Here is a 12,033-nt window from a genome sequence, read left to right as displayed (position 1 = left end):
AAAGCCCTTTCAGACATATTAAAATTGTCTTGTTTCTATTTCCGTTTGTGCATTGGCCATTGCTAAATGGGAAATTTAATGAAAATTTCAGTGTGATTCAGTTTTTTAAACTAAGCGTTGGGCTCCTTGCTAGCCTAGAAAATGGTTCAAGCGATCCTCACAGCCCAATCACAAGAGTCCAACACCTCAAAATGCAGGTGAGGAACTGCTTGTTTGTGAGCACCCCCACATCAAAATTTCTCCCCATGTGAAATCTTCAAATCAAAGCATACACTTGTGAATTAACTTCTCAACATTTGCATTTTTTCCCTTTAAAAGCAGCTTGGGTGGGTGGGTGGGAACAAAACTGGATCAGAGCAGTGGTTCTGGGAGAGTGTTAGCCTTCTCCCTCAAACTTTCAGTTTTCCAAATCTGCAACACTAGTTCCAAGGGGCTTCAGACAAGAGAAACAGAGGTAACATTGTTTTTCATATGGTTTAACAGATTAAAGTTGCAATCCTATACTCATTCACCCAGGGAGTTAAGCACTGAACTCAATTTGGAACTTATTTCTAGGTAAAAATGCGTAAGATTGTGCTGCATAGCGCAGTGCAGAAAAGAAAAATCATGATGATGCAATCATGACATTGAGCTTTCTTTTTTCACAGTATTCAAATCTTGCACATATACATTCTTTCAACATTGGTTGAAAATAATGGAGGTGGGGGGAGAATATACCAGCTAAAAGCCAGATCAAATGCAGCAGGCAAATTCTAAAAGTAGCTTGGTAATAAACAAACAAACAAACAAACACACACACACACACACACACAAGAATGACTTCTAACACATTTGGGTGTGGAGTCAGAAGGCCCAAATATGAGGGGGGAGGGGTATTTTATAATTATTAATGAACGCATGTCACAGAATCAGTCTCCATACTGAACTACAAACAAAGGAGCAAGCAATGATACTGAAAGTTATTTTGGCTGTCTTATTCGAAAAGGAGTTAAGGACTAATCATAATAGCAAGTAGGTCTAGAATAGCCTTTCTCAATTGGTATTCTCCAGATGTTTTTGAACTAGAACTCCCATCAGCCCCAGCCAACATTCTGGTTGAGGATGATGGGAGTTCTAGCCCCCAAAATCTGGCAAACACTATGTTGAGAAAGTCTGTTGTAAAGGCACTATATGTTGTTTTACTAATTGAACAGAAACCTGAACTAGCACATTTACTGATTTACCATGGCATTTAGCATTTCAGGCTGCATGGGAAGGAGCTGAAATGAGGAAGCAGGAATTTGTTTGTTCCAACTAATTACTTCCCCCAAAGTTGATGGATTCTACTTGAATGGTATTTACCATTTGTGGCCCCTTAGCCTCAGAGAAGGGGTGGTGGCATTTATTCCCATCTATAAGGGGAGAGCTGCAAACTTCTACTGTATTTTGCTTTAACTCAAAAGGAAATGGGATCTTTAAGTAAAGCTATAATGTTTATTGAGTGCCTTTGCAGTTTACAATAGCAGCTATGTGACTGATACATTCAGTGCTTTTATACACAAAGTAGTTTATAAACTGTTTGAATGACTGGGAAATTCCCCGTCTTCTGTTTATCAGCTGGGATTTTAAGACATTACTGAGGATGAGTTTATTAACCAAGTTGGGCAGTTGCAATTGGCTGCTTATGCAATAAGGTGCATCTAGTGGAGTTAACAAGTTTCCACTGAGCTGCAGGTTCCCATAAACACTGCACACTTTAGGAAGCAAAAACAGTTTGCTGTACGGTATATTTTAAATAAACAAGGGAAGTGTGGAATTAAGAATACAGTAATAATTTCCTCTGTCCCATGCCCACTCAAGATCAGGGTTGTCAAGGTCTGTGGGCAGATTCAGGGTGGATCTACACACAGGAAAAATGTTATAAGTCATAAATTAAATCATTATAACGAAAGAAAAACCCCCCATGTAAAATCACATAGAAGTTTTGTGCTCTACAATGCTAACTAGCGTTGCATGTTTATAATGCATTCAAAACACTTTTTAAAAAACTGATGTAGCTGAGTCCTCACACATTAAAAAAAAGCAGGAACAGCACCCATAAATCTCACATTGTCTTTCAGAACATCTCTTGCAATGTTCACTGCCACCCCTCCCAGACACATACACGTGTCAGAGAAACTGCAAATGCTAAGAAGTGTAAGAGCTTCACCTCCATTTTGAGCTCACGTGTTTATGTTTGTTTATCTGCAGGCGCAGGTAAGCAGTCTGGGGTTGATCCTGGATTGAGCCTTGCAATGAGTGGCCCAGGCAACCTCTGTGGCTAGGAGCAACTTCCACCAGCTTCAGCTGGTGCAATAACTGTGGCTGTACCTGGATTGATATAGCTTGACTACAGTAATTCATGCACTGGTAAATTCAAGAATGGCTTTGTCATGTATATTTTTCACCTTCTCACCCATTTTTCACCTTCTCACCCCTGGCTTTTTCCTGTAAGACCTATTGCAGTCGTTAAGAGTCGTCAACAGGCTCATCATAGCTATCTGCCAATCACCCAATCCCACCACCCTTCTGAGTAATACCCCTCCCCACCTTCTCACTATATAGAAGGGTCTGGTGACTTCTGTTTCAGTGTATCTGAAGAAGTGTGCATGCACACGAAAGCTCATACCAAGAACTAACTTAGTTGGTCTTTAAGGTGCTACTGGGAGGAATTTTTTTATTTTGTTTTGACTATGGCAGACCAACACGGCTACCTATCTGTAACTGGCAGGAGCCAATCACAGATTCTGGTCAGCGCATGAGGGGGTGTGCCTGGCCAGGAGCCAGTCAGCAAAGCTTCCTGGTTCTGTAGGGAATGGGAACTGAATAGGATTCATAGTCAAATGGGGTCTTGGTTGAGGTTCTCCCACAGCTTCAGCTTGGGGTGAGGATGAGGAGCACACCAAGGTTGTGTGCAGGATTCCCCAGAATGAGCAGCATCAAGATGGGCCCCTTATTAGTGCTTAGCAACTCCCTTCTTGTACCAAGAATGGATATATTAGATAAGGATGCCTAATAACAGGATGCTTTTGCCATGCAAATCCCTTTTATGAGTGTAATCAATACAGACTGTGGCCATGTTTTACTCACTCTGGTCCCAGTGTGTGTTCTTTGATCCTGGAGCCCTGTGCTTGGAACACAATGAGAACCTGTCATCACACTACACCCATGCCCAAAGATCTGCCCTGGTTGCCAGTCTACTACTGAATCACATTCAAGGTTTTACTATTAGTGTATAAAGCACTTAACAGCTTAAGACCAGTTTACTTGAGGAATCGCCTTGCCCTCTAAAGGCTTACTCAACCACTTTGATCTGGGTATGTTTCCCCTTAAATCTTCTGCCAAGTCTCCTTAATTTTCTTCAGCATTGGCTTATTACTGGTGCAGTGCAATGTGCAATGTTTTAAGAAAAATTATCTGACTTTGTACAGTACACAGTTTTACAACATGTAGCCTTACCATTTTGTCATCTTATTGTCGTGTCTTCACTACTAGCCAAAACCAAACACAAGCACTTAATGTTCCTTGTGAGCCACCATAGCAACATTGGAACGCTAAAGTTTACTAGCAGAGGCTTAGAGTGGAATGCTAGTGTAGTTATAGAAGAATTACAGATTACAATATTTATTTCAATTACCATTACAAAATCAGCTGACTTCCAAGGCTATTATTGTTCTTATTGCTCTTGCCTGTGTTTTGCTTTCTAGTTTGTCAACAGTCTATTTGAAATTATATTATGATTCAAGTGGTGGCTAATACACACAAAAACATGTGTTAATTCATGAAAAGCAGAGGCCATTGAGAACATCCATTGAGCTTTCTGTGGACTTGTTTTCCCAGGAGAAAGTCACAAACATAAAGTATATATAGCAGATAGAGGACCAAGAATTAATAATGGAACCCAGCGGTTCCTATCCAATACAGTAGCATAGCTTGAGGCATGCTTAGTTTTGTTTCATTGTGAAACTCTGGTGGATCATTCTCAATGGACCACTTTCTAATGATGGTTAAAACTCCACAGGTGACTTTACAATTTGTTGTTGTTGTTTAGTCGTTTAGTCGTGTCCGACTCTTCGTGACCCCATGGACCAGAGAACGCCAGGCACTCCTGTCCTCCACTGCCCCCCGCAGCTTGGTCAGACTCATGCTGGTAACCTCGAAAACACTGTCCAACCATCTCGTCCTCTGTCGCCCCCTTCTCCTTGTGCCCTCCATCTTTCCCAACATCAGGGTCTTCTCCAGGGAGTCTTCTCTTCTCATGAGGTGGCCAAAGTACTGGAGCCTCAGCTTCACAATCTGTCCTTCCAGTGAGCACTCAGGGCTGATTTCCTTTGATCTTCTTGCAGTCCATGGGACTCTCAAGAGTCTCCTCCAGCACCATAATTCAAAAGCATCAATTCTTCGGCGATCAGCCTTCTTGATGGTCCAGCTCTCACTTCCATACATCACTACTGGGAAAACCATGGCTTTAACTATACGGACCTTTGTTGGCAAGGTGATGTCTCTGCTTCTCAAGATGCTGTCTAGGCCTGTCATTGCCCTTCTCCCAAGAAGCAGGCGTCTTTTAATTTCGTGGCTGCTGTCACCATCTGCAGTGATCATGGAGCCCAAGAAAGTAAAATCTCTCACTGCCTCCATTTCTTCCCCTTCTATTTGCCAGGAGGTGATGGGACCAGTAGCCATGATCTTCGTTTTTTTGATGTTGAGCTTCAGACCATATTTTGCGCTCTCCTCTTTCACCCTCAATAAAAGGTTCTTTAATTCCTCCTCACTTTCTGCCATCAAGGTGGTGTCATCTGCATATCTGAGGTTGTTGATATTTCTTCCGGCAATCTTAATTCCGGCTAGGGATTCATCCAGCCCAGCCTTTCGCAATAACCGAGTTATTATAAGTTCAAGTATACCTATATGCTTTGTAGAAGATGGTGAAATGGTTTTTGAAACTGCTTTGTCTTTATTTGTCAATATACAACCATGAAGCTACAGAAAAATGATAGAGGGCCATATACAATGCTCCCTGTCAACTAGCACAAGAGCTTTAATGAGGACTTTAGTGTGTCTTAATGTTTCACAACAGAGGAATTCAATACAACCTGAAGGAGTGTCTCCATCCCCATTGTTCAGCCTGGACACTGAGGTCCAGCTCCGAGGGCCTTCTGGCGGTTACCTCACTGTGAGAAGTAAAGTTACAGGGAACCAGGCATAGGGCCTTCTTGGTAGTGGCGCCTGCCCTGTGGAATGCCCTCCCATCAGATGTCAAAGAAATAAACAACTATCTGACTTTTAGAAGACAACTGAAGGCAGCCCTGTTTAGGGAAGCTTTTAATATTTGATGAATTATTGTATTTTAATATTTTTCTGGAAGCCAACCAGAGCAGCTGGGGAAACCCAGCCAGATGGGCAGGGTATAAATAATAAATTATTATAATATTATTATTACAACAGTTCTGCTAGCTAGCAGAAACTCACTGCAAAACAGATGCTCATGCATTCTCTTGTGCAACAACAGTGCAACAAGTATACTAAGTGCCTTTAACTTAGTGCTGCATTTGATACAATTCAAGGTGACTGATCAAGGTGTCAGGCGTAGCATACTGCGAATGCAGCAATAGGTGGAAACATAAACAACTAAGAACAAAAGTGACAGTTGACGCAAAATGTTACAATGTAAGGTACTGCTGTTTGGGGTCACATCCACTCCACTCAATCCCATCCCCCCTACAGCAATTGTTTTCCAATTCCCCACCAGTAGTCAGTCAGGAATTCCATGGCCACTGAGTATGCTCATTGGGCTGTTCGAAAGATACATCTTTTTTTGTAATTTAACAAGTATTGTGCATGGATGGTGTCATTTTTGGCAACATAAACAATGGCACACACAGCTTGAACATCAGTAATAGAGGGAGTGGTGCCAAAAAGTCTCTCTGTAGAGGAATTTTGGATGATGCACTGAAATATCATCTGGCATCGAATTTCAACTCCATCTGAAGAAGTAAAAACAACAACAACTCAAAACAGTCTTGCCTGAGGTTTATTAGATTTAACGTGGAGAACTGGAAAATTTTCTGAGTATAGAGTCAGTGGACAAACAGGCAAATAAAATCCCAGCATACAACAAGGGTGAATAGGTTTAGGTTGGAAGCCCCAGTTCAGAAGAAGAAAATAAATCATACTATAATCACATTTTTATAAAAGGTCGCAAGGTCAGATGTCAAGAAATTGCAAAATAAATACAGACTGCTCCCTGAAAGGCGTGATAGGCAAAAAACTAAGGGATTTTCAATAAAAATGATAATGAGAAGGACTTATATAAGCCAACAAATAATAAATAAAAAAGCTAATCTGACAATAAATATATATTTGGCACTTACAGAGAACAGAACTGGGGCAAGACTTTTCTAAAGGATTTAGAATAAGAAAGATAACCAAGGCTGGGTGAGCAAGTGGAATTGATTGAGGATGCAGTTCAACTGCACTTGGTGGGCACTTGTGGCCAAGTCTCCCACAAAGGGTTTCCATTCCTATTATTATTATTATTATTATTATTATTATTATTTTATGCATATTTTGTGAGCCTGAACAGTAATACTTTCTAACAGGAAAATGCATTTCTCTCTCTCTCTCTCTCTCTCTCTCTCTCTCTCTCTCACACACACACACACACATATGTATATGTATATATATATATTGCAATTGCAATATTATATTGAGCTTTCAGTGGGACAGGGCTGGCATCAGCCAAGGCCTCTTGCTGCTGGTTCCTCTTCTCTTTGTAGGGAAGAGTCATTGGGACAGATTTAGGGGGTACACAAGGGGGAGAAAAGAATCCAATCAGCTTGTTGTGCAAGCAGATTTCTGTTGTGCAAGCAAGTGAACCTCACTGGATGTTGCAGCATCATTGGCAATAGGAATTCCCTTTAAAGGAACGTTCACATACCCCTGCAATCAATGTGATTGTCACCCTGCAGAGGACTCTCATTTCTTATTTGTTACAGAAAGTGCTATCAACAGAATCAGTTATTATCTCACTACAGCCAACTTTCTCTAAAAATAAAAAATAAAGCTAGTTGAACCTCCTATACTCCATGGAGTCCCTCTTGCCTCTCTTTGCTGTTGTGCTGAATCACTTCCCAGATACTCCCTGTCATTCAGTTATTCCTCCTGTTTACCTAACTCTTCTACTTTCTTGCACCTTCACTGACACAATAGTGCATGGAAGTCAGGGCTTCTTCCCTTTACTGAGGAGGCTAGTATCATATGAATTGGTCCTTTACGAACAAGGCAGGAGTGTAAAGCCTATGGCCCTCCAGATGTTGTTGGACAGCAACTCTCATCAGTCCCAACAAGCATGGCCAATAGCCAACTTCTATTCCAGTAACATCTAGAGAGCTACAGGCTTCCCATCTGTAAAGGGAATACCCAGATCACACAGCACCATATATGCTTGGCAGGGAAAGAACATGTACCTGCCTTTGCTCCCACCGTACTACAGAACAGCAGTCCTTAGTCATGTTTGTCTCGGAACCAGCCCAATGTGAAAAAGAGGATATTCTTTGTTACTGAAGGACAAATTGCTGAGGGGGCTGAAATAATATGTTCATATTCTTTAGAGGCCACTCAGTGCTAATTATGGCATCCCCTCATTTGGATAGTAAAAAAGGAGTCTGCCTCTGCAGTTTGGGGCTTGTAAAAGTCTGTTTCTTAAAGATTAGTCAGAGGGCACATGACAGTAAAGAAACAAAAGGATGAGGGAAAAACCACAAATAAATAAGAGAAGCCAAATCCTGTATTAAACTCTTATCCATAACCAGGAAAGCTACATTAGGGTTGGCAGATCTCTAGGTTTCTCCGAAGTCCAAAGGACATTTTTGTTTATTTGCATAATCCAAATGTTAACTGTCAGCAACAAAAACATCCAGGCTCATTTCTGAGGCATTTCGTTAGCTAGATATACTCATCCATTTTGCTTTAGCTAATTACATGTCCACAATCAAGTTTATCAAAAGCAGTAGTCATAATTTATGTTATTGGCATTGCCTTCAGTATTCACAAGTTGTGTGTAAACTATTGCCCATTTAAATATGACAGATAATTGTGAGTCTCTCGGCAGAGCATAAGACATGCAAAAAATAGCTTTGTTTTATTTATATTTCCATGCATACTCTATGTCCCTTGATTAAATTCCCAATATACCGTGTGGAAATGATTCGTGCCTGTAAATGAGCTTTGCCAGTTTGGCTGGCTCAGTCCCCCCTTTGCAATGTTTGGTCCCACCAATTCCAACCACATATCAGACTTTGAAGATTTCCTTCTGAGATTGACCCCTGTAGCAAGAGTTATCAGAGGCCCTCTTGTGGAACTTAACACTGATTATGCCTGCATTGATGCAGAATGTGACCAGCCAGTTTATAAAGAAACTTTCTGCTGGGCTCTTCTTGCCCTTTTTGGTATTATCTACCTTCTGGGTGTCCCTGTTCCCCTTTTCTGACTGTGGAGGGAGCCAAGTAAATAGATCAGCATAGTTCCCATTCAGGATCTGTTCCCTGATTTTCTTACTCATTTGAATGCCGGAGGTGGGGGGTGTCTTCAGGATCCGTATACAGTCATACCTTGGGTTGCTTCAGGTTGCTTCAGGTTGAGCATTTTCAAGTTACGCTCCATGGCAACCCGGAAGTAACAGAACACGTTACTTCCGGGTTTTGCCACTCGTACATGCGCAGACGCGTCTTACGTTCTATTCAGGATGCAAACGGGGCTCCAGAACAGATCCCGTTCGCATCCTGAGGTACCACTGTAGTTAAATTCCCAGGGGTCCTTGTCTGAACAGACATCATCCCCTGACCTTTGAAGTAAAGGAAGGCAAAAATGTATTAAGGCACAAGGATGGAGGACCTTGCCTTATAATAGTAAACAATATGATTACAACAAATGTTGGACATGTTGTGTTTTGATCCTTTGCATGAGATATTAGGCAAGCATTCATAGCTGTTAATCTTTTTGGATGCCTGGAATAATCATTCCTCAGATGCTCTCACAGGTATTATATGAAGACTGAGAAATTACTGTCGGGAACATTTCAAAAACAACTATTATAGAAGCTGTTGTCATTATCCATACCATTCACGTTTAAGGGTCTGTCAGCATTTGTGTGTTCAGACCCAGAAACCTCCCCCCTAAATAAATGCACACTTGACTCAAAGTTTGGTTTTGGTTTTTGGCAGAATTTAGGCCACAACTTTATTGATTACAGAAAGTGAATGGTTGCATAGGCTCTGGTTCAACTAGCTCCCTGCCATGCAGGTAGCGCTGACCCAGGGCACCAGCATAGGTCAGCCAAGGGTGAACACCTGGATAAGCGGAAAGCCGGGAATGGGCTATCTACGCCACCCAAATGTCCCCCTGGACTCAGGCACAGGCACAACCCCCTCTCAGGGGTTGGCCAAACCATCGAGTCCCTAGATTCCTTTAACAGAACACCCTCCACATAGGGATGGTGACAGCATTCTCCCATCCCTATCACCTGAACCAAAGCCTATCCGCAACCTTACGAGTTGTGACGATTTGCTACGCAGCAGGCAAAATCCAAATGGCACCAGGCAATCAGCCAAGTGGGGAAAATTCCTGCTGTTCCCCTGTTCCAATGATAGACGACACACGATGGCATAGCAAGGTCAAGCGCAAAGCCCTAAAAGTAGGGAGAGGTGGGCAGGTATTCCGAATGCATGTGCTGAAAGTGGAAGGTCTGGGTCACGTGCATGGGCATAAATAGATCCCTCAAACTGTTTGGACTGCGTCCCATTGGCCAGATTGCACCCAGCTATGAGGGACCCGCCAATCGGGTGTTGTGGCTGACCAATTTTACCCACCCAAACACAGGGTGTCGTTTTTCCAGGTCTCATCGCAATACGTGCCCTCTTTAAGGGAGGACCCGATTTATGGAAGCTGTTGTCATTATCTATACCATTCAAGTTTAAGGGTCTGTCAGCATTTCCCTCACAAAACTACAAAGCATTATTATTATTTTTCCAGAGATTACACTTCAGCTGCAAAAACAACTCGCCTCCCTGGGCTCAAACTCACCTTTAAAAATAAAGAAAGGGCTAACTAAGCATGACAGCAAGTTAATCTCAGCAAATGTATGTGTGTGTAAACACACACAAACACCCCTAACAGGATAATGTAAGTTTTCCCCTATGCTTTTGACCCAAAGTTGTGAATTTCAAATGGTTATGTTAAACCTTTAACAACCTCACCCCATAATTGAGATAACAAATAATTTTAAAATGTTCTGCAATGATTTTTTATATGCTCAGATCCTATACATGCTGTGACATTTGGAGACTTTGTGAGAAATAGATCAATTACAGAGTTATTTGGTTGTGTAAGGCTCCTATTGTGATCTACTCCATTAAAAAAAAATCCTCTGCATTTTCAGAAGGCATTCATCACAAACAACAAAACAATCCAAGGCCTCTTTTTAGAACCTGAAAGCTTGTTTTACTGCAAATACAAAGGTATGGTATAGGTACAGGTACCAGTCCAAAGCTTAGCTGAAGCTTCAGGGGGTAGGTAAAAGAGTGTCCTCTGAAGATTATAATAATCTTTAGAGATTGTCCAAAATCCATTAATTTTCATGAGGGGGAGCTGTCTTTTTTAAAAAATGCACCCATTTTTTAAAAGCTTTAAATTTAAATGAGGAAGAAACAACTCTTTTATTTATACATTTCTTCAACATAAAAATTATCAGAAAATTTAAAAAAATATATAAATTGACCATTCCCGCCCATCAAAGCAATTCTCACTTTCAATTTAGAAGGCTTTCTGATGATCTCCCGAGTGGTTTGATTATACAACTTATTGCACACTGCAGGTTATGAGCACTGCATCAATAGTGGAAGTGACTCAAAAGCCCAGTCCATCTTCTCATTGTGAGAAATGCTACAAAGCCTTCTCCTCTTATCATGCACTGCAGAGTAATCATGTGAGTAGTTTGTTAGGAAAGCAAGCTGAGTGTTCATCCAGATTTCCCTAACCTAGTGCCCTTCAAAAAGTTTCGGATTATAATTCCCATCACCCATAACTATGGCCAGTAGGGCTGATCAGAATGGTAATCCCACACATCTGGGGAGCAACCAATTGGGAAAGACTGAGTTAGACTATATGAACCAGCTTTAAGAGAGAAAGAAAACACCCTTCAAAGTTGGCATGGAACAGAAAAATTGAAAGGAAGGGGAGAGTGCTCTATATGCCTTCTCTTCAGTGTGGATATGTGTAGGTATGAAAAACATCATAATTAATGTTGACATTGCTCTTGGCCACATTCTCTGTTTGTATAAAAAGAATTATTCCAATTCATTCAGAACCACTGCTAGGCTATATCAACGATGATTTCTTACATCTTATTTAATTTAAATTATAAATTATATTATTTATAAGATCACAGAAGCGATCCCTGGGATGGGGGGAGGGTAGAACATTTGTCATTCCTAAAAGCTGAGCTGCCTTGTCTAAAGCAGAAAAAGTTAGAAACTATTTGAAAAGACTGGCAAGGTGGGGGTGGGGGGGTTATAATAATAGTTGCTGATTTCTCAGCAGTGTTCAGTGACACACACTATAATTTAGCCCAGTGAGGGGTTTAGACTGGGCCACACCTTCTGTGTCCTTGACCAAAGGATATAAAAATAGCTAAAACAAAACTCTAGTTAGAGGATAGCAGATAATTGTAATTATTATAGGATTCCCAGAATTCTACCTTCCATTGTTTTATTTTTGTATCATTGAATCAAAGTTGAGGGAGCCAGTCATCTTCTCATGGGCTCTTTGTCCATTCTTATTTACAATGCCAACAGGTTGAAAAGGCAAGTTACACATACATACCTACAGTATTGAATCTGTACAAGGTTACTTAAGTCAGAAGAATTGATAGATTTCCCAACGAAACACAATGACATTTGGATAACGATGGAGCAATCAGAAAAGCCAGCATGGTGTAGTGCTTAAGGGCGGTGGACTCGT

The sequence above is a fragment of the Podarcis cretensis genome (assembly GCF_951804945.1).
Source record: "Podarcis cretensis genome assembly, chromosome: 4".
Lineage (NCBI taxonomy): Eukaryota > Metazoa > Chordata > Lepidosauria > Squamata > Lacertidae > Podarcis > Podarcis cretensis.
The sequence above is the reverse complement of the archived record's forward strand: the minus strand, read 5'-3'. Positions refer to the sequence as shown.